The sequence below is a fragment of the Salvia splendens genome, chromosome 12, assembly GCF_004379255.2.
Source record: "Salvia splendens isolate huo1 chromosome 12, SspV2, whole genome shotgun sequence".
In the NCBI taxonomy this organism is placed as follows: Eukaryota; Viridiplantae; Streptophyta; class Magnoliopsida; order Lamiales; family Lamiaceae; genus Salvia; species Salvia splendens.
The window spans coordinates 26,879,102-26,903,280 of NC_056043.1; positions in this window are offsets into that span (position 1 = coordinate 26,879,102).

Consider the following 24,179-nt stretch of genomic DNA (forward strand, 5'->3'; position numbering starts at 1 on the left):
GATATTAATAGCATTTGGGCATGGGAAAATCTGTTCACCAACCTTGAAATTATTGTCACGTGAAATAAGGCCAAATATTCCTCCACAAAACTACAATTGTATAGTTTAATAGATGAGTAGAAATTAAAGGTTCCATGGTCCACGAAGCAACACGTGCACATGATTTTACCATGTTTCGATTTCGAGGGAGGATTCATTTTTGTCGGTAGGCATTGCCAGTGCATTTAAAGATTTCACTATGGATCGTTATTGCTTCCAATTGAATTAAATTATGAATAAATAAAATACAAAAATTACATAATTAAAGTAAAAAAATATCCAAAATAAATAAATAATTGAAAAGAATCATAATCACCGAGGGAACTAAGAGCATCCACAACCGTGCTCTTGCCAGCGGCACGGTTGTGGGCCCGACCCCACTTTTTCTGCCTACTCTCTGGCAAGAGCACAACACACACAGCTGTGCCCTTCCGCAAGGACGAGCACAATTAATTTAAAATTCAATTACACAAAAACATTTCCATAATACTAAAATTCATTAAAAAAATCACAATAAATATTACAAATTACAAATAAAATAAAAAAAGACATAATTAAAATCCTAAAAATTAAAAATTACATAATTAAAATCCTAAAAATTAAAAATTACATAATTAAACTCCTAAAAATAAAAAATTACATGATTATTGGCTAATAATACCCGAGGAAGACTACGCATCCGGCGGCACCAACCCCAATTGTTTTTTGAGATCCAATATCATGTCCTCGTGCGTTTGAAGTTGCGTGGGGGTCATAGTTGACCTATCGGCCATATTGAGTTGGGCCAAAAGGGCCCACAATGAGTTGTTCGGGGGTGGAGGTGGAACATAGGGTGCGGGTTCGGGGGCGGGGGCCGATGGAGTCGCGGAGCGCCGGCGGTCGGCCGCAGCCTTCTTCCTTCCTTGCGGTCGGCGTTGGGAACCGCTTGGTCCGGCGTCGGGGCTAACCAAGTTAGCTCCGGCGAGTTGGCTAGCCACTTCTTCGGAGCCGGAGTCGGATAGGGATACCGACCTTGACCGTTTGGAGGAGCCGCTAGAGGAGGATGTTACGCCTCCCATATACCTCGGGTGGAACCGCGTTTCCTGCCAAACGTTGAGGTACTTGAATGACTTTCCGTTCAAGGATTGGTAGGTGCTCAGCGCGGCAGTGATGATGTCGACCTCGCTCCGGCCGCTCCCGGCATTCCGCGACTCCTGGAGGAAATAGCCATTGAATTTGCCAATTTCTTCGTTGGCTCGGCCGATGAAGTTGCGCACCATACTTTCATTGCGCTCGATCGTTCCCGGCGGCCGGTTTGCATTGTACCGGCGAGAGACGCGCCACCAAAAGTGATCGCCGGATTGGTTCGTGCCAACCGCCGCATCTTCGGAGATTTCGAAGTACGCCTTCAACAATTTATCCATCTCCGCCGGAGTGTACGGTGTGTGGACACCGGCGCGAGTAGGAGGAGTCGGAGTTTGGGAAGGGGCTGTCGACCTAGGCTCCGGTGTCCACCCGTATCGCCCTTCGGAGGCACCTTGGTCGTCGATTGGGTATGGCCGGTAGCCACCCGGAACGGCCGAATCTTGGGTGAGAGGAGGGGCAGAATATTCCGTTTCCGGACTAGGAAACGGTTGTCCCCCGAACCATTGGGGGTTCCAACCGTGAGAGGGCGGGTTGTCATCGCCTTGGCCGGACATTGTTAGGGTATGAGAGAATGAAGATGAAAATGGATATGGGAGAATGAAGATGAGAATGGATATTGGAGAATGAAGATGAGAATTGTGTAGTTTGATGTGAATTTTTGGGTGTGAAAGTGGGGGTATTTATAGATGAAAGTGTGTATTTTTGGGGGGGAAAAATAAAAAAATAATAAAAAAAAAGTGTAAAAAACGGTTATAATCTTTTTGGGAAGTGAATTTTTATTTTTTATCGGTTTTTTAATTAAAAACTGATTTTAAATAAATAAAAAAATTTGAAGGCAACGGCTATGCCGTTGCCCAATCCCGTGCCGCCACGTCAGCTGCTCGCTAGCGTGAGCGCAGCGGCGGCGGTGCTTCGCCTTGCCAGCGGCGCGGACGGCGGTGGCGACCGTCGCCACCGTTGCGGATGCTCTAACGCTTGCCAAATTTCTTCAATTAGATAATAGTGGAGTTGTCGACCATGTTGGTCTTTATTGCATGTCGATTCACATTGAGTTGGGTAATTGCATAAGATCGTAGGCGCACCTTGATTTGAGTGTTGCTTGCAATCGATGAGTCACTGTGTCTTCGTCTGCCCAAGGGAGAGGATCCCCTGCTGTGCCCAAATCACAGCAGGGCCTGCTGCCCCATACAATCCTATTTTTTTATTATTATTTCTTGTATTAAAAAAATAATAAAAATTTAATATTAAAAATATTTTTGTGAGGGGCAGCAGGCCCTGCTGTGATTTGTGCACAGCAGGGGATCCTCTCCATTGTCTGCCCAATTTAGGACATTGACTTTTTCGTCGTCGAAAAATCATTGCAATAGATATTTGAGAGAGAGTGAAACATAGAGATGAGTTAAAGAAAAATGGAAGGAGAATATAATTTTTGTGTGAATCATTAGGTGAAAGGTATTTATAGATAAAAATCGGAATAAAAATATTAAAAATACAAATGTAACGGCTATTTAATTTTTTAAACCAATTTTTCAGATTTTAAGAAAAATATGAAATGTCATGTGTCAACTGTAGTTTGGACGACACAACTCGTGCGAGAGTCGTGTAATCTTCGCCTTGCATCGACGTGCAATGACGTTGAGCACGGCTACTTACGGCGATGAATATGGCGTTGCCGAACTCATATATTTAACACTAACAATTTGATATCTCATGCAAAGAAACAACATTCACTTGTTTTATGTTTTCTACTCCCTCTGTTCTATAGTAGTGGAGTCATTTTGTCATTTTGGTACGTTCCAAAGTAGTAAAGTCATTTTTTTTAGTAAAAGTCAACACATTTTTTTTCACTTACTTTTCTCTCTCTTACTTTATTCTCTTTTCATCTCTTTAGCTTAATATCAAATGTGGATAATATACATTTGTAGCATAGAATTACGACATAATAAATACTTCCTCCGTCCCCAAAAAATATGCACTTTGGGGTCGGCACGGGTTTTAATGTAAAATTGGTAAAGTAAGAGAGATGTAGAGAGAAAAAACAATTAAAATATTGTTAGTGGAGAATGAGTCTCATCTCATAAGAGAGAAATGACTTTCCTAAATTACAAAGTGTATATTCTTGTGGGACGGACTAAAAAGGAGGACGAATGTATTATAAATTAGTGCTCCCTCCGTCCCGGACTACTCGCACATTTCCTTTTCGGCACGGAGATTAAGGAATGAGTGTATAGCAAAGTCAACAATTGCGGCTGTAGGTGATAATTTTTACTAAAAATGAAAAGAGTGCAAATAACTTGGGACGCCCAGAAAGGAAATAAGTACAAGTAGTCCGGGACGGAGGGAGTACTAGTATAGTATATAACCCCAACAATCCTATGGTTGTGATGGAGCCAGCAAAGCAAATATATGTGTGTGATTGTGAGGCACATCATAGGGAGTATATACTTATTACTACTATAGATACATATAAACAGTGACTAAAACAAAAATTTGTTTTACTTATTCAGAAAATGATGATGTGTGCCACATTGTTTTGTCAACAATCTCACATGCATCCATGTGAATTTCAATTAAGACACCCATCTTTTTTTTGGCATTATAAATTATAATAGCTCTTGCCGTCCTACAGGCTACAAGTTTAAAAATAAAATTAAAAAATACTCATGTTCCACTTCTGTTAATTTTCGATTTCACTGTGTGACTGTGTGTTTTTCATGCGTTCGTTTATGGGAAACTACGAACGCTATCCACGTTTTTTCCGCAGTTTTCTGCAAACCAATCAGTACGAATAAATTAAGTGAACTATAAAAATATTAGTGAAATTTAAATATCCAAAGTAAAGGGTCGTTTTCACCATAGCTGCAACATTCAATTTCCCAATAGTTATACCATGCATGTGTGTATATATCATTTCAATAAAATAAAATAAAAGATAAAGTTGTTCGATTTGGTTATTTTTGTATAAATGCTATGATGTAATTTTAATTAGTTCCATAATCCAATATATTGGACTTATACATGTCAAACTAATTAACGTCAAGTATGACTAACTTTAAGTGAATCAATTAAAGTTTTAAGTTATGAGTCTACAATTTTAAATAATTATGACTTTAAAGTCTAGATAGATTTTCAATCTGTTGAGTGATTAAATTAGAAATAAAAGTATTTACTCTTATAAGTATGTTTACGGTCCCAAACAACAGTTTCCACTCCATATTCTATATTATCTCAGCAGAAGAAGATTAAAATTGGTATTTTCGAACGTTTTGAAGACCATATCAACTTTTTGTTAATTTTACAGGTACACTTCCATATCAAGTTTTTAGTTTTGTGTAAATTTGTTTAGAGTAAAGTTGTGTTGTTTGAAATCAAATATTAATTCTCAATATTTTGTTTTGGAAATTTTAAAATAAGCGATGGCGTCGAGACGTTCTAAAATTTTCATAAATTGATTTTGGGGCTTTTTATACTTGTTTATTCAATTAAGTGATTATTAGCTGATAATAGGGATAGTGAATGAGTTCTGCCAATGTAAATCGAAAAACAGCAAATTTGATTTCGATAAGGAAAAGCTTATCGTGTTTAATTGTTAATTGCTTGTCAGACCACTATACTTGATTACATATTTACATGTTTGACAATTAAAGTTTCTTTTGAGAAATATTGGGAAATGAAATTCAGTTTTGGTAATTCTTCCTTTTTTAAAAAAGAAATCTAAATGTGGTATTTTTTGGGCCGATTCGGAGCCATTTTATTTCTCTCTCTCTCTGGTTTAGGCATTACATATGGGCATCTAGTTGTATACCAAAATAAGTGAATTATTCTTTCAATTTCTTCCCGGGCTATCAATTAATTGATGTCGGGCTATTTTTCCCAGGCTATCAATAAGTTGACGTCGGGCGGTTTTATTTGATTAAACAAATTAATCTTTATCAGACCTATACAAGGAATTATATACCTGACACAATCTTATTATTAATATTTGATCATTAATACGGATGTAAGTGTAGCCTCCAACTCATAGGCTGATCCTAATAACTCGCCAAATTAAAGGGTTAAGATTAGAAACTTTTAACACCGTAAAATTACAACTTAATTAACTCGCAAAGAGAGTGGGCCAGACCATAAACTTGATGAGTTGGCCTGATAGATTGGAGCTATTGTCTATTACTATTTCTTTATGTTCGACACATAATTTGATATTTAATAAATTATTTTTATGGTACAAATAACTATAAAAAATCATCTTCAATTTTATATATGATATAGATAGTATATGTTAGATTTTAATAATATAATAATAAATAAATTAATAAAGAATTTTATATTAATCATAAGAAGTATATGAATTCTAAATTATACTTTAAAATTTCTTAAAATAAGTTTAATTTTTATGTTATTTATACAAATTTTAAATTAGTACTCCCTCTATTTTATAGTAGTAGGGTCGTTTTTCCTTTTTGAGCGTTCCATAGTAGTAAAGTCATTTTTCTTTTTAGTAAAAAGTAACATATTTTCGTATTCTTACTTTTCTCTCTTTCTTACTTTATTCTCTCTAATTTCTCCTCGCTCCTACTTTATTATCTATCTATTTAATACATTACACACTTTTTTTAATCTCTGTAGCGGAAAGAAATTCCTATACTACTATGGAACAGATGGAGTACTATGTAATTGTCTGTTCAGTTTAAACATATATCTCAAAATTATTATAATTAAATGTTATACATACTATAAATATGACTAATTTTTGTCATTAAGTATTGGATTGAACACATGTTAAGTTTATCGCTAGCAACCCGATTAGATCATTGGACTAGCCCGAAATCCGAACATTTTTTTGTCATGATTGAATATTTATAACCCAATAAAATCACAACTAGATTAACCTGTAACCCGAGGAGGATTGACTTAAAACCCACTAGGCTGACCTGATTGACATCCATAACCATTACACAAACATTACTACTTAAGAATTAATATTAGTACTTCATTTGTTTTTGAAAAATAGTAACTCTTTCCTCTATGACTCGTTTCTTAAAAATAGAAACTTTCCAATTTAGGAAAATTTGAACCACATTTACCTTTATACATCTATGTTTTTAGCTTATTCTATCATGTGTAACTAAACTCATAGGTTCTAGGGGTGTGTTAGTAACGACTTTGGTTATACAATTTTGTTTTCTAATTAATATCCGTTTTGTTTTTACTTCGTTTCTTCCCTAAGTTGTTAGATAATGCTTCACGTTTGAGTGACACATTCTATGATGATTTAATATAACTTGCTACATAATCGTGAGAGGAGGTTGGTGAGTTAGATCCACTTAGTAGATACTACAATTAGTTTCCCTTAAAACGGCACTGTTAATTGAGACTGGGGACTTTTCAAAGGTCTTAGGAGCTTTTGGGAGTTACGGATCTAGGATTGACAACCCTAGTGTTAGTAATCTACGCTTGTGCCGCATGGGCAAAACTTATGTGATTTGTTCTATCGAAGTGAAGACTGTGCTAGGGTATTGTAGTATGAATTTGTATAACCATAACTGTGAATTAGTTGCAATTAGTTGTTTACTTGCTTTCAAACTGTTTTTATTTTCAAAATTCTAAAATTATCCCGGTTTTCCAAATAGTGAAAGAGGCTTAGTAGGAGGTAGTCAATCTGTGATTGTTTATCTTGTGTTCGATATCCGGTACTGATTTTTAGCTATACTATATATAGTCTATATACTTGCTGGTTTATTTAATGCTAATAAAAAGTGCATTAAGTTTTTGGTGCCGTTGTCGAGGATAACATTCACTACATGATTGATATCTTCAAAATGATTATTTTGCTACTTTGGATTTTAATTGCTTTCTGTTTTTAATTTTTATTTTGTTTTTGTTTCTGTCTCTTTCAGGTTGTGCATGCAAACGCGTTCTGGGAAGAACATCTTAGAGCCGCTCGATCACGAACTTGAAAGGACGCGTAGCAGAATAAGAAGTGATCGAAACACAATGGAGGACGAGACAAGAGTTGAGTTGGAGAAGCTGCAGATCTTAGTGAACCAGTTGATGGATGAAAAGACTGCCAGTGAGGAACAAGAAAAGAAAAATAGGGAAATCTTACCCGTGATGCATATGTTTAACCACGGAAATATGATTACTTTTCCCGAAGGCCCTCGTGTCGATGCTAACAACTTTGAACTACGAATACTCCTTATACAAAGGGTTGAGCAACATTCTTTTGCAAGTAGGGCCACAGAAAATGCAAACCGCCACCTTTAGAAATTCGTAGAGATTGCGAACACTCTGAAGTTGAATGGTGTCGACGACGACGCCATTAGGTTAAGACTCTTTCAATTTTCATTAATTTATTATGCTAAAGAGTGGTTTGAGTGTCTACCCACAGAGCAAGTCTCCACGTGGAAGGATATAGTGGCAGCATTCCTTGACAAATATTACTCGCCAGGCACCATCTTGAAGTTGAAGTGTGAAATCTTCCAATTCATGAAAGGCCATGACGAGCCCCTCTACGAGGCTATTGCTCGCTTCAAAGGCCTCCTCCGCAAATTCCCCAACCACGGTTTCACCGTGGACCATCAGGTAGGCATACTTTATAATGGATTTAATGAAAAGATTTGTGCTATGTTGGATTCAGAGGCCAACGGGGGATTCTTGCGGAAAAGTGGAGCGGATGCCATGGTGGTGATAGAGGAGTTCGCCACCAACAGCAGAGGGTAGTCAAAGGAAAGACATAACTCACGAAGGGTAGCAACCATCAACGAGGCCGATGAGAGTTCTTTTGCTAAGGAATTGGACGAGCTTAGAGTGCGGGTGGACCAGATGGACACATCAAGAAGAGAGGATCTGGTCCCACCGACCTCCATAATTGCGGTCACCAAACCCGACACTCCTCACGCTCCTACCGAGGATGTCAACTATGTGTAACAAGGAAGCGGTCCCAATAGGCCTTACAACAACAACAATTATGGCCCTAGCCAGGGGGTGGTAATTTAATAATTATAATGGGAACCGTCCTCACCCTAACCTTTCATATTCTAACAATAATTTCTTGCAACACCATGCAGGATTTAATGTGAGCAAATGTGGGGTAGTTGAGCCCATTAAGAAGGAGGAGAAGTACGATCAATGGATAATGAAAATTTTGGAAGTGCTAGTGCACGATAGAAAGACTAATGACACCAAGATTGGGGTCATTGAAGAAAGGTTGAACAACCTCGAGGCCGACATAAACTCCATTGTCACCGCCGTCACCAACATCAAGAATCAAATGGACCAAGTCTAACAAAAGATAGAGGAGGACAAGGAAAAGGCAGCAGCACGAGTGGCCGATATCAACAAAAAGTGGGTTGCAAAGCACAAAAGGGATGAAGTCAGCACCTCCGGGGCAAGTTCTGGAGTCTGCCCGACTCCCAGCGGACAACTGCACACGCCGCAGCTGGCCGCTGCCGAACAGTCAGAAGTACCCACCAAAGATGGACTCGTGCGGCACAATGGGATTGTACTCCCTTTCCAGCCAAAGAGGAAGTTCAAGCTTGAAGAGCAATTCAAGCACTTCTTAAATATGTTTTGTAAAGTTCATACTAACATCCCTCTCGTCGACTCGTTGCAGGAAATTCCTAGGTACGGTAAGCTACTAAGGGAGGCCGTGATGAAGAAGAAAAAGCTTACCAAAGCCGATCTCAAGTTGCCTCATTACTGCAGTGCGATCATTCAAAGGGAGAAGTCCGTGAAGCAAAGAGATCCCGGCCAGTTCATCATAAGGTGCTCGATTGGGCAAGGTAAGGTGGACAAAGCCCTCTGCGATCTAGGAGCAAGTATAAACATCATGCCGCTGAATTACTATGAAAAACTCAATATCAGGCCACTCAAAACATCAGATGTGATCATAAGGTTTGTTCGATAACACCGCAATCAGGACAGTGGGCATGATTGAGGATGTGTTGATAAAGGTAGACGATTTCATTTTCCCTGCCGACTTCATTATTCTTTGTATGAAAAAAGACAAAAATGTGCCTCTAATCTTAGGCAGAGATTTTCTAGCCACATGCAAAACTCTCATTAATATAGGTCGGGGCGAGATCACGATTAGTGACAACTATAGCAAATCCACTTACAAGATTGATAGTGTGATGCTTAAGTATGAAGAGGCGCAACAAGCTAAGATTGAGCATGAATGCAGGGTGGTCATGATGACCGACACGTCTAAGCCTTATAGGCCACTAGAAGGGGAAGATCATTCTAACCCTTCTATTTTCATCGTTAACACTTTACCTCAAGCTCCTAAAAAGGGCAAGCCTAAGCTTACTAAGGTTCCCTCGCAGGAAAAACCCAAGAAAAAGAAGAAGAAGACTCAACCTCTAGTCGACCCCGAAGTCTATGTGATCAAGACCTCGAAAGGGAAATACAAGTGGTGGAAAAAGATGAGCACTAAATTGGTCCCATTCGCGGTGTTCAACACTAGGATCGTCGATCCGCCCACCTAGTTGCGTCACTTCATGTCGAGCCAACGACTTAAAACAAAGGCGCTTGTTGGGAGGCAACCCAACTTGTTTTTCTTTATTTTCGTTTTTCCTTAATTTTTGTGCATTTTACACATAAAAAAATAATCCGGAGCGGCCACTGCACAATCCACAGCGGTCGCTACCCATTTTATACGTGTGCAGGTATAGGGCGGGCCTAGGGCAGGCTGCAGTGGTCGCTGTGCGGGCCGCAGCGGCCCGGAGGAAAGGCCCTGTTTCTGAACGCGTGCAGTGGTCGCTGCAGATTGGCAGCGGTTGCTGCGCGAGAGGCAGTGACGAGAAAATAGCCCTCATTCTTTTCTTCACCTTCTTATCCAATTCCAACTTGCACACGACCCCCACTCAAATTTATTATCAAATTCACACACCCACGCTCCCATTAATCCATTGCAATTCAATTCTCAAGCTTTCATCGTTCAAATTCACTCCAACACAAGGTATAAATCCTAACTTTAATTTTTTTAGTTCAGTTTGAATTCTTTCATAGATTTTGCTCTTAATTGATAAATTGTTTGGATGAAAAACCTGTTTTAGCATATGGGATGAGTGTGTGTAGTTTTTACTTGAGTTTCATGGTTCGATTTTTGCTTAGGGTGGTGAATTGCTGGGTTTTGTTGGTGATTTTCCTCTTGTTCTTTGTTGTTTATACATTGCGATCATGTTCATAGCATTGTGAGGATATTATTACTTTCCTAAATTGTGATACATGTGTAGTCATAGAGATTGTTGTTTAGTGATGATCATGTTGATACGTCTCTGCATGGGGGATTAATTCACGTTGGGGATGGATTGTTGTTGTTCTAAATTGTTAGCTTTGTTTTACATGTTCACATGCTACACTTTAGAACACATGTTTGATGCAAGCTTGCATATCCTTGTTGATTATTGATATATGTGTTTATTGGGTGCAAGTTTGGGGGAAATCCTTGTTTGTCTATTCATTGGTGCTCTTTTAAGAGTGTAATTTCTTTTGTCGGAAAATGACAACAAGAGGTAACCCCGAGAATGCGAAGAGTTACGGAGTTAGGCTTCCGACCGATGACCACAAGGTAATGTGGAAGAGAGTCTCGGCTAGAGACACGGTGCCCTCACGGTATCCACACGAGCTTCCCCTCACTACCTTGGGGATTCTCGAGGACTTTTGAGCGTTGGAAACGGCTTGATCCATATGTTCCAAGGGAGATGGCCCTCGTATAGGAGACTCACTCTCGATTTTCTTAGCACACTCAAGGTGCACAAGAACCGCCGGTCCCGCATCCCTGAGACGATAGACTTCCGCCTCGGCAACCGCAACCATACCTTCTCCATGGAGGATCTTTGTGAGGTATTCCATTGCTACAACCTCAACCTCGGTGAAGAAGTGGAGTATGACTACTCCGATATTTGGGGAGCAATGACCATGGAAGGGGAGGAATTCATCCCGGCCTATGCCAAGTCCTCTTCCATCCGCAACTTCGTCTTGAGGTACCTCCACCGGGCTATGACTAAATTGATGTTTTCCTAGATTGATGGTGGAGGAGTTTCCCAAACCGAGCTAGATGTGATGTGGAGTCTTCTCACCAAGAAGGGGATTAACTTTGGGATCCTCTTCACTACCTATGTCGACTGCATCTCCAAGAAGGACGGGAGTATCATTTGTTGCGGTGGGTTGATCACGGCGATTGCCGAACACATCGGGATCCCGACCACAGACTTTTCCGCGGACATGGGTGAAATGTTTATCAACTATGAAGTGCTCTTTTCGGTGGAGCTCATGAAGACCGACTCGAGTGGGCAAGCGTTATTCCTCCAAGTGGAGCGGATAACTTTCTCGTTCCTATTCCATACTTGACCAAGGTCGACAAGTGGGAAAACAAAGCCATGTGGAAGCTCGACACTCCCGCTCACCGAAGAGCCATTGAAGCAAACCCCGTTCAAGGGGAGTTAGGAAGAGGAACGTTCCGATGCGCATCCCCGCCTTCGACCCCGACAAGGATTCTGCTTTTGACGCCATTGATCAATATCATGACGACGGAGAGCATTCACATGCTCAAGGGAGTGGGGCACTGTCGCACCAAGAAGAAGAAGAGGAAGAGGAAGAAGTTGAGGGCCACCGCCGTCACAATAGAGCCAACCACCGTCGCAGAAGGCCAAATGCCAACAAGGAGTTTCAAGCCAACACCTCCGCCCAATTAAGAGAAATGTTCTCCTACATGCAAAACATGTCCAACACTTGGGACAACCATTGGGCGGAGCAACAACAAGTCAACGCCTTCAATCAACAAGGTTGGGAGGAGCAAGGTGATTAGCAGACGGCAGAACAAGACTTTTGGGAAGCTCAACGGCTCGCGGATGTGCAACAACGTCAACAAATCACCGAGCTCCAAAGGATGGTCGTCGTGGCTCGAGAGGAGCGCCAAACCATGAGTGGCGACATCGCCTATCTTATTGGCGCCTTAGATGACCTCAACACTCGCTTCCCTCCTCCTCAATGATCTTTGAAGAAGTCAAGCTCATGACTTTAAATGAGCACTTGTATCATAGTTGTTTTTGTTTCGAAGACAATTTCTTTTTATGTTTTGACAATTTTTGCTTAAGTTTTTGAGTACGTTTCAGGTTTAATTTTCGTTTTGTGTTGATTGAAAATTTTTGCAGGTTCTGAACTCTCCCCAGCGACCGTTGTGGCGCGTGCAGCGGCCCGCTGGGCACTCACGGGAAACGATCTGACCGTCGCCAGTGACCACTGCCCAATTGCAGTTTTCCAGCGTGATTTTTCAAATTTTTTGAATTTTTGCCCCGTCAAGCCATTACGCGAAAAATTTCAAGGTACGTTTTCTTTTTTGTAGTTTACTCACGTCCCTACCTACAAACTTATTTTACACTTTGTTGTAATTAAGTTTGGGGGGATGAAGTGGTGGACCGTGAGTTTAGGTTTTTGCTTTAGTTTTTAGGTTTTTAGTTTAAGTTTTTGTTTTAAAAACCCGAAGGTGAATCCATGTCATGAACATAGAATGAAAAACTTAGAAACACGCATGTTTAGATACAAATTATACCGAGTTGCCAATGATATGAAGTTCTTTTCATCTTTGCATAAGTATGGCTTGACGTCTTGATATGATGGTTTGGTGAAAAGGTGCATAATTAGTGAATTGCTTGTTCGCCTTGAATCACTTCCCATCTTTGGAAGTTTGCCACATGTGAGTGCCTGATTTGATTGCGTTAATTCATGCTTAGTCTATCTTTTCCATACTTTGTGCGCCTATTTTGTGTCTTTATTGTTTTGTTTGAGTACAAACAAAAATGTAAGTTTGGGGGAGTTGATACGCTCGGATTTTGCTCTCTTTTAAGGCCTTTATTTGGTCCCTTTTTAATGTCAAAATCACAATTCATGTCCATATTTTGCATATTTGACCTATTTTGGTATTTAGACATGTTTTGTGAGAAATGTGCACATTTGAGCCTAAAAAGACAGCTAAAAGTCGAAGTTGGAAATCTGGAGCATTCGAGATACCCAACAGTCCGCTGCAAGCCATATAGCGGCCGCTGGGGTGTAACGACCCGCTAAGAAGATATTATTAGAAACAATATTATTAGCTTGTTTATCTATATAAGTGACTTTTATGCGATTAAATCCGAGCTACGATAGATTGTCGTTGTTGTTTGTTTTGACGTTAGGCAAGTGAATAGAACACGTAAATATATTACACTTATATGAATATAATAAATTTAAATAAATAATAAATAAGAATCCCACAATCAAAATTTTAATGCCCGGTACATTCAACAAAAATCCAACAAAAGTCCAACAAAATTTAATATATCCCACGATCTAAGAAAGCGGATACTTCAACGCGGATGGCCCCGAACATGAACCGATTATATCTACACCAAATTAAATAAACACTCAAATAATTACTTAAATAATTAAATAAAATAAAATTTTAAAAAAAAGAAAAAAAAGAGATATGGCAGATCATGGAGGATCGATCTTCTGTCAGCAGCATTTAATACTACATTTAATACTAGCAGGGGGATATCAAATCTCCTGACAAAGGGGAATGATTAAGATAAGAATGTTAGCAACTTGCTGCCATAACTTGCTGCCAACGCCACTTTCACAGCCATCTTTTATACTTATACATGTAGATATCACAATCATTTTCTTCACCACCACATTACCATTAAACCCCAACTTCTTCCACATAGCAACAATTTTCAGGAGATATTAGGAATAACAGTGTGTGTGTTCCAGATCGGCCGTACCAACACTTTCTACTTTCTACCTTCTACCTACTAAGGTAATCTTCAAACTTTTTTATCTTCTTTAATGCAAATACATACATTCACACTTCAAGCCGAAGACTATCATAGATGCATTAGGCAACACCAACATCATGTGACTCTTATAACAATTATATGTAGAACCTCATGCTAAAGTCCTACAACAATTAACTAAAGCAATAACTGGAACTCATCTCTGGGAAGTGAATCTGCCGAATCTCCGGCAGCAAGCTTCGGCACTCCGTCACCGATAACGACACCCCCAAACTCTCGAATCTTGCACTAGAGTTAGGATCCTTACGAACCTATATAGTAAAACAATAAAACTTTCAGAATTTTTTTTTAAACAATCAAGTAAAAATCTAAAGAGGATGTGGAATAGAACCCTTACTGCTAGGGGACGAACGACGTAAGTGGGGCGTCAGGGGCAGCGGCGGCGAGGAGGTGCATGCCGGCGGTGGCCAGCGGTACGAGGCGCGGAGGAGGCCGAAGCCGCCGCCTGTGCATGCACAGTGGCAGAGGCGGCGGCGGCGGCAGCTGATCTGAACGGGAGGAGATCTAGAGGTGACGGCGGCGTCTGTGCTGCGCACAGTGGTGAAGTGGTGTGTGAGAGAGAGATAGGAGAGGGAGAGAGAGGGAAACCGACACAGAGAGAGAGAAGAGAGAGAGGGTGAGAAGGGAGAGAGAGGGGAGGAGGAAGGAGGACCACCGCCGGAGGTGGCGGTGGCGCGACGGCGGCACCGGAGGGAGGCTGGGGGTGGCGGCGGCGATGTGTGAGAGGGGGGGAGGCTATTGTTCTTTGATTTGTGAAATGAGGGAGGAAGATGGTGACTTAGTTTTAAAATAAGATTTCATTAATGTTTACTTTAATTACTGTTTTATGATTTCTTCAAATGATGTAATTAAACTAAAATAGTTGATCTTAGAATTTATTTGAGGGGTTTACGTAACTATTTTAGTGACACATGGAGTGTCACTTAGTCGAAGTCCTAAATAGCAAATAAAGTAATAATAGAAAATGTAATTTTTGGAAATTTCTTAATAAATAGTACTAATAATAGTAATAATATTAATTGTAATAATAATAATAAGAATAATAATATTAATAATAAGGTTAAACCTTGAGATTTTCCTTCTCATTTAATTAGATTAGTTTAAAATTAAATTAGTATTTTCCTATTGTGTTGCTTCAAAAGGTTATCTCCGCGAGTAAAATCGGAGTAAGAAATTCAAGTTAAGGAAACTAAGCAATCAAGGTGAGCGTTCCTATACTAAAAATACAAATCATATGTTATGAAACACGAACACATGTTCATGATTTTTAAAGATGTTGTCTTGACATAAATGTTTTTGTATGATGCATATCTGTTTGGCTAAGGCCAAGTGAATTATGAATGATGATATAAGTCGAATTCGGATCCCAGTGAGGGTGATGTCCCGCTCGGACTAGTGTAAACGGGATACCTCTGACCGTTGTGACTGTGGAAGGTGGCCACATTCCCAGCACAAGGATACCTTTGACATGATGGGCAGGGAAGGTGACCGTGTGAGAATACCATCTCAACGGCACAATGTGATCAGATATGGCTAAGTACAGGAAAAAGGGGGCTGCAGCCCAATGTGAATATTTTTAGTAAGCTCGGGCCTTTTCAATAAACACCCCCGAGTATTACTATGATGATGGCTTGACAATATTTTCAAATATATATTTGTATTTTTCGGCAATGTGTTCACTGAGTACTTTTGTACTCAGCCCTGCATATATTTCTAAATGTGCAGGTTGAGCAGCGAAGTGGTGGAGGGAGTGCTATTGAGACAAGACACTTAATTCAGTCAGATTTTGACTCTCGGAGGTTCATGTCTTCATACATGGAACCGCGTTCATTTGTTTCCGTTGTGCATCTTAAAAGACTCAAGTGTATTTTGTTCAAAACTCTGATATTTTGAAATTTTTACAAACAATTACTCGAGTTTTCATGATCGAGTATCTTTATTTCTATGTATCAGCACTTGATTAGTCATGACTCGCAACCAATGTTTGATTTTATTTTCCCATAATTCTTTTCCCCCTTCTTATACCCCCACCCCTAATCACGGTTCCCCGACTATGCTATCCTTAGCAAGTGCGGTCGTGACAGAGTGGTATCAGAGCATTCTTTCTCGCTCTGAACCCGAGAGTCTACTTTGAAAATCTTTGGTCTAGCCTTGTTCCACTAGACTGTCTAATTGATGAAAATGCTCTTAGCACTCCCACCAATCGCGCTCAATGAGGAAAAAGGTAACTTGTTCTTTTTCAAAAGAAAGTCAAGATGCTTGAAAGTTTGAAATAGAGAAATAACACAGATGAAAACACTAAGTTTAAAGAAAGAGTTGATGTTTCTTGTTTTGGTAGCGTGCTTAAAGAAAGAGTTAGTATGTCTTTTCTTGGCTAAAGACTGTGAAAGTATGAATAAAAGAAGTAACTTTCCTAAATGGAAGAAGGTACTGAAATATGAAAGTATAAAGTATACGAGTCTGGTACCAATTGGTGAAGTGACATCTCTTTTAAGTTAGTCATTGAATCATGTTGCTAGTATGGGGAAGTTGAAATTTTCAAGAACTTAGAATACTAAGTTATGCGTTCCTTCTAGAACACAATCTGAACTCGAACTTAGAAGTACAGTATGAACAATTCTCGCTTTCCCGAATGATGAAAAGAAAAGGACGCGATAAGAAAGAAACTTTGAGAAAAGCAATCCAACATAGAACAAAACGATGTTTCTAGAAAGATGGTAGGGGTTAGATGCCATTTTCAACATCCCAATGAAATGAATAATCTGGGTTAGCCATTGTCTTTCTTGACAATCCAATCACTCCAAAGGATCATACCTTTGATCCAACTAAGCGATGTACACATACATAGCAAGAGAATATGATTACAATGTAAAACAAAGAACCTAGTTCTACAATATAAGGTAACAGAAACGACGTGTTACGAGGATGAGCGTTACGACTTCTTTTGCAAGGTAATGTGCCATTATTTTCCCTCTTCTATGTCAAGGTTGTGAATCACTTTCAGTTTTGTGCTTGCTCCCTCATGTTTTTTGATAACCTCCAGTGGCTACGGTCCTTCTTTACTCGTTCTGTATAAAAGCAATACATTGACTCTCTGAATTCTTTCCACCAAACTCCTATACTAGGAGCTGCTATATTTATAGCCTTCAGAATGAACATGTTTCCCTAAACTATTGTCTCTTCAATGATAATATATTCTTCAAAGATCATTACTAGACCTTTACTATTTTCAAATGTGCTTGCTGACAAGCTCTTTAATTTATAAAGAAAGTCCCCTCTTCTTAATTCCACTATAATTATTCTATCATGCTGTGAGCTCTTCAGCAACTCCAGGTCTAAAGCAATTTGCTCTCTTCCAAAACTAGTTTGCTCTGGTTGTCTTCTATACTAGTTAATTTCCGTGATTTGGTTATAAACTTTGTGAATCCATTAACGTGATATAGTATCACGATGTTATTGACCTAACAGGGTAGTTCCTTGTTATTCTTCTTTCTCAAATCCACTTGAGACCAATCATTTTCAGTCTTACTATTTTGGAGCAGCCATCTGGTGAGACTTTAAACCTTTTAATTTGACCCTTTGTGTTTTCAGACATACTTATTGACAAGCTCTTTGTTCTACATGAGTACTCTCATCTTCTGAATTCAAATATGATTATTGTCTCTTGATTTGAGTTTTTCTGCAAGCTCCATGTTAGAGCTGGCACATTGCTTCTCCCCTGGCCAGTTTTCTCTTATTGCCCTCTTTATTAGTTAGTTTCCTTGAGCTGCTTATAAACTTAAAAAAAAAAATCGTGACATGGTCTTCTATCACCGTGTTGTCGAGCAAATTGCAATTGTTTGTTTTCCTATTATTTTTAAATCCATTTGTAACCAACCATCTCAGACCTTCCTGTTATCATCTGGGGATACTTGAAACTTTTCTACTTCACTGTTCATTTTGATTATATTATTGGCAACCTATTATTGACATCTACATTCTATTCATCATACCCTCACTTTCGCAATTTATTCCATCTGGCAAGCTCTTCCCACAATAAAATCCTCAAGTTCTATGGGTATAGCTCGAGCCCTTTGAAGTTGTATCTTTTCTTTTCTAGGAGTGAGCATAATGAGCCCAATTAAGCCTAGTCTTTGCACTTCATGAAAACCTTTGTTGCAAGCTACTGGTGAGAGTTTGTGGTGAACCAAACACTCACGTAATTGAAATAATTATGATCGTTTTGTTTCCATGGTTACCTTGGAGCCTACACACAGCAAGAACGATTTGAATATTTCTCTTGGAATCCCAAATTCAGTTCTTATCAAAGTTAAAACGGTTAGATCAACTCTATATTTCCTCGCATGAGACCCTCATGGGATGGCATGAAAAGAAGCATCGCATCGTTTGTCGAGAGATGTCTAACTTGCCAACGAGTCAAAGCATTGCACCAACGACCTTACGGGAAATTACAACCCTTGGAAATTTTCGAATGGAAATGGGAACACATCGCCATGGATTTCGTGACAGACCTGCCCAGACCCAAGCCCGGAAATACTGCCATTTTGGTGATCATTGATCGACTCACGAAAAGTGCTCATTTTATCCCTATTCCCATCACGTATGGATCCGAGAAACTAGCACAGTTATATGTACGGGAAATCGTGCGTCTGCATGGAGTGCTTGTGTCCATCACGTCAGACCGCGACTCGAAGTTTACATCCAGGTTCTGGCAAAGCATGCAAAGGGAATTGGGTACGAGATTAAATTTCAGCACCACATTCCACCCCCAGACTGACGGACAATTCGAGAGGACAATTCAAACCCTAGAAGATATGTTGAGGGTCGTCGTACTCGATAAAGGAGAAAACTGGGAATCCATCTTGCACCGGATAGGGTTTGCCTATAATAATAGTTATCAAGCCACCATCGACATGGCACCTTACGAGGCACTATATGGAAGAAAATGTCGGTCTCCACTCTTTTGGGATGAAGTGGGGGAGAGAAGAGTATTAGGCCCAGAATCCGTGGCGGAGATGATTGAGATCGTGAGACAAATCCAGAGTCGGATCAAGGAAGCGCAATACCGGCAAAAATCCTACGCCGATTAGCGTCGAACCGAACTAAAATTTAACGTCGGGGAGAAGGTCTTCTTGAAAGTATCCCCTTCCAAAGGGATAACCAGATTTGGACTCAAGGGAAAGCTAAAACCACGATTCATTGGACCCTATGAAATTCTGGAGGACGTGGGCCCAATAGCATATCGCTTGGCATTACCACCCAACTTTGGGAACGTACACAATGTATTTCACGTCTCCCAACTTCGAAGGTACATGTTCGACCCAAAACATGTGATTCGCCATGAAAAAAATCGCTCTAGAGCCTGACCTGAGTTACGAAGAAAAGCCGATAGAAATACTAGATCGAAAGGTGCAGCAGCTTCGGAATAAGTCGATAACTACAGTTAAGGTGTTGTGGAAAAACCACGGATAGGAAGAGGCAACATGGGAGCGAGAAGAGAAAATGAAGGAAAAATATCCCGAGCTTTTTGTCTAAATACTCCTAATTTTCGGGACAAAATTTCTTTTAAGGGAGATATTATGTAACGACCCGCTAAGACGATATTATTAGAAACAATATTATTAGCTTGATTATCTATATAAGTGACTTTTATGCGATTAAATCTGAGCTACGATAGATTGTCGTTGTTGTTTGTTTTGACGTTAGGCAAGTGGATAGAACATGTAAATATATTACACTTATATGAATATAATAAATTTAAATAAATAATAAATAAGAATCCTACAATCAAAATTTTAATGCCCGGTACATTCAACAAAAATCCAACAAAAGTCCAACAAAATTTAATACATCCCACGATCTAAGAAAGCGGGTACTTCAACGCGGACGGCCCCGAACTTGAACCGATTATATCTACACCAAATTAAATAAACACTCAAATAATTACTTAAATAATTAAATAAAATAAAATTTTAAAAAAAGAGATATGGCAGATCCTGGAGGATCGATCTTCTGTCAGCAGCATTTAACATTGCATTTAATACTAGCAAGGGGATATCAAATCTCCTGACAAAGGGGAATGATTAAGAGAAGAATGTTAGCAACTTGCTGCCATAACTTGCTGCCAACGCCACTTTCACAGCCATCTTTTATACTTATACACGTAGATATCACAATCATTTTCTTCACCACCACATTACCATTAAACCCCAACTTCTTCCACATAGCAACAACTTTCAGGAGATATTAGGAATAACAGTGTGTGTGTTCCAGATCTGCAGTACCAACACTTTCTACTTTCTACCTTCTACCTACTAAGGTAATCTTCAAACTTTCTTACCTTCTTTAATGCAAATACATACATTCACACTTCAAACCGAGGACTATCATAGATGCATTAGGCAACACCAACACCAACACCAACATCATGTGCATGCACAGTGGTGGAGGCGGAGGCGGAGGCGGCTGATCTGAACATGAGGAGATCTAGAGGTGAAGGCGGCATCTGTGTTGCGCACGGTGGTGGAGTGGTCTGTGAGAGAGAGATAGGAGAGGGAGAGAGAGAGAGGGAAACCGACACACACAGAGAGAAGAGAGAAGAGAGAGAGGGTGAGAAGGTGGAAAGAGGGGAGGAGGAAGGAGGACCACCGCCGGAGGTGGCGGTGGAGCGACGGCGGCACTGGAAGGAGACTGGCGGCGGCGGCGATGTGTGAGAGGGAGGGAGGCTGTTATTCTTTGATTTGTGAAATGTAGGTTTTAGTTATTTTGGGCTAGTCTTTTTTTTTTGGAATGGGCTAGCATTTTTTTTACTTTGGCCAAGGGAGTGAGGAATTAAAATGAGCCCAATCTTTTAAATCATGAAGGTTGTTTTAAATAGAGGGAAGCCCAATTCCAAAATTATTTGTGTTTTGGACTGAAAATGAAAGAGAGTCATCATCTAGTAGAAAATTTAATAATATCTTTTGAAAGCAAAAGAAATATCAAATTTTAGCCTAAGTTTTAAAATAAGATTTCATTAATGTTCACTTTAATTATTGTTTTATGATTTCTTCAAATGATGTAATTAAACTAAAATAGTTGATCTTAGAATTTATTTTAGGGGTGTACGTAACTATTTTAGTGACACGTGGAGTGTCACTTAGTCGATGGCCTAAATAGCAAACAAAGTAATAATAGAAAATGTAATTTTTGGAAATTTCTTAATAAATAGTACTAATAATAGTAATAATAATAATTGTAATAATAATAATAATAAGAATAATATTAATAATAAGGTTAATCCTTGAGATTTTCCTTCTCGTTTAATTAGATTAGTTTAAAACTAAATTAGTATTTTTCTATTATGTTGTTTCAAAAGGTTATCTCCGCGAGTAAGATCGGAGTAAGAAATTCAAGTTAAGGAAACTAAGCAATCAAGGTAAGCTTTCCTATACTAAAAATAAAAATCACATGTTATGAAACACGAACACATGTTCGTGATTTTTAAAGATGTTGTCTTGCCATAAATATTTTTGTATGATGCCTATCTGTTTGGATAAGGCCAAGTGAATTATGAATGATGATATAAGTCGAATTCGGGTCCCAGTGAGGGTGGTGTCCCGCTCGGACTAGTGTACACGGGATACCTCTGACCGTTGTGACTGTGGAAGTGGCCACCTTCTCGGCACAAGGATACCTCTGACATGATGGGCATGGAAGGTGACCGTGTGAGAACACCATCTCAACGGCACAATGTGATCAGATATGGCTAAGTACAGGAAAAAGGGGGTTACAGCCCAATGTAAATATTTTTAGTAAGCTCGGGCCTTTTCAATAAACACCCCCGTGTTACTGTGATGATGGCTTGACAATATTTTCAAATGTATATTTGTATTTTTCGGCAATGTGTTCACTGAGTACTTTTGTACTCAGCCCTGCATATATTTCTAAATGTGCAGGTTGAGCAGCGAAGTGGTGGAGGGAGTGCTATTGAGACAAGACATTTAATTTAGTCAGATTTTGACTCTCGGAGGTTCATGTCTTCATACATGGAACCACATTCATTTGTTTTCGTTGTGCATCTTAAAAGACTCAAGTCTATTTTGTTCAAAACTCTGATATTTTGAAATTTTTACAAATAATTACTTGAGTTTTCATGATCGAGTATCTTTTCTTCTATGTATCAGCACTTGATTAGTCATGACTCTCAACCAATGTTTGATTTTATTTTCCCTTAATTCTTTTCCCGCTTCTTATACCCCCACCCCTAGTCACGGTTCCCCGACTATGCTATCCTTAGCAAGTGCGGTCGTGACATGGGGCCCAACGACCGCTGAGCCAATAGCGGTCCGCTCTGGAGTAAGTTGTGCTGAAACGAAGAACACGCCCAGCGAACGCTGGGGTGTGCGCAACGACCGCTCTAAGAGATTCCGAAGCTACGGGATTAATCAAAATGACCGCTGCAATATAGTGTAGAGACCGCTATCCAAGAGACACAGGCTACGGATCATCCCGCAGCGACCGCTGGCCAAGGTGCAGCGGCCCACTGGAAAAACGTGGCGCACAGAATTGACCTACTTTCTCCCCAAGATTTACCAAACTTAGCCACTTTTTGCCTTATTTACTGGTACTCAAAAATACCACTATATATACCCCCTTAAACCTCTTCATTAAGGATCTTCTTTTTGCCATTCAATTCTAGAGCATAAATTTGAGAGTTCTTCATAGTGCAAGGGGTTGAAAAATAAATCAAGAGAAGATCAAGGCTACAAGGATTCAACATTTGGGTTTTATTTGCTTTAGTTTTATGTTATTTTTCTTTTCCCTACAATATATGTTTTTAGCTTATTCTATCATGTGTAACTAAACTTATAGGATTCTAGGGATGTGTTAGTAACGACTTTGGTTATACAATTCCATTTTCTAATTAATATCCATTTTATTTTTACTTCGTTTCTTCCCTAAGTTGTTAGATAATGCTTCACGTTTGAGTGACACATTCTATGATGATTTAATATAACTTGCTACATAATCGTGAGATGAGGTTGGCGAGTTAGGTCGACTTAGTAGACACTACAATTAGTTTCCCTTAAAACGACATTGTTAATTGAGAGTGAAGACTTTTCAACTCTAGTGTTAGTAATCTACGCTTGTGCCGCATGAGCAATGTGACTCGTTCTATCGAAGTGAAGATTGTGATAGGGTATTGTAGTAGGAATTTGTATAACCATAACTGTGAACACACATCCATGGAATTCCCTTATCTCTCATAGTTTATCTCTTTGATTACTTGCAATTAGTTGTTTACTTGCTTTCAAACTGTTTTTATTTTCAAAATTCAAAAATTCTCTCGGTTTTCCAAATAGTGAAAGAGGCTTAGTAGGAGGTAGCCAATCTGTGATTGTTTTCCCTGTGTTCGATATTCGGTACTGACCTTTAGCTATACTATATATACTCTGTATAGTTGCAGGTTTATTTAGTGCTAATAAAAAGTACATCACATATATTCCATATTGTCCATATTTGCCATTTCGATCCGTCTACAAAATATTGTTCACTTTGTTTTTTTTTCTTTCCATCTTTGATAAGTGGACTCCGCTTTCCACTAACTTATTATTACACTCACATTCTATTATAAAACTTTAATATAAATGTGGACCCACATTCTACTAACTTTTCAACTCTTTTTTTTTCATAGTATTTCTTTAAACCCGTGTAAAGTCAAATGTTCATATTATTTGGTGGACAGAGGAAGTACTACTAATGATGTGGATACTACAATCTACTAATACTAATTTTAGTGTATTTTTCTCTTCCTTTTTCTTAATTTATCTTTTATTTCTCTTCCTCTATCTTATTTTACCAATTTTATAGTAAAACTCATATCATTTTAAAAGTTCATATTTTTACAAAATGGAGAAAAAGACTATATAAAGACATGATATTAAACATTGTGGTTGGTAACTCGAGATATTTTCGACTTATTTGAATTTAATGAATTAAACGTGAGCATGATATATAGTAATTTGAATTTAGTTTTTTATATCTTCTCTTTTCTTTCTTTTCATATTTTTATATCTAGAAAATACTCCATAACTTTAACTTGGATTCCCAATATTGAAATCCTAGCTTTATCCCTGGATGCAACTACAAATTTAGTGTTTTCTAATGTTGTTCTCTTACAATTTTAAGAGTTTTTAA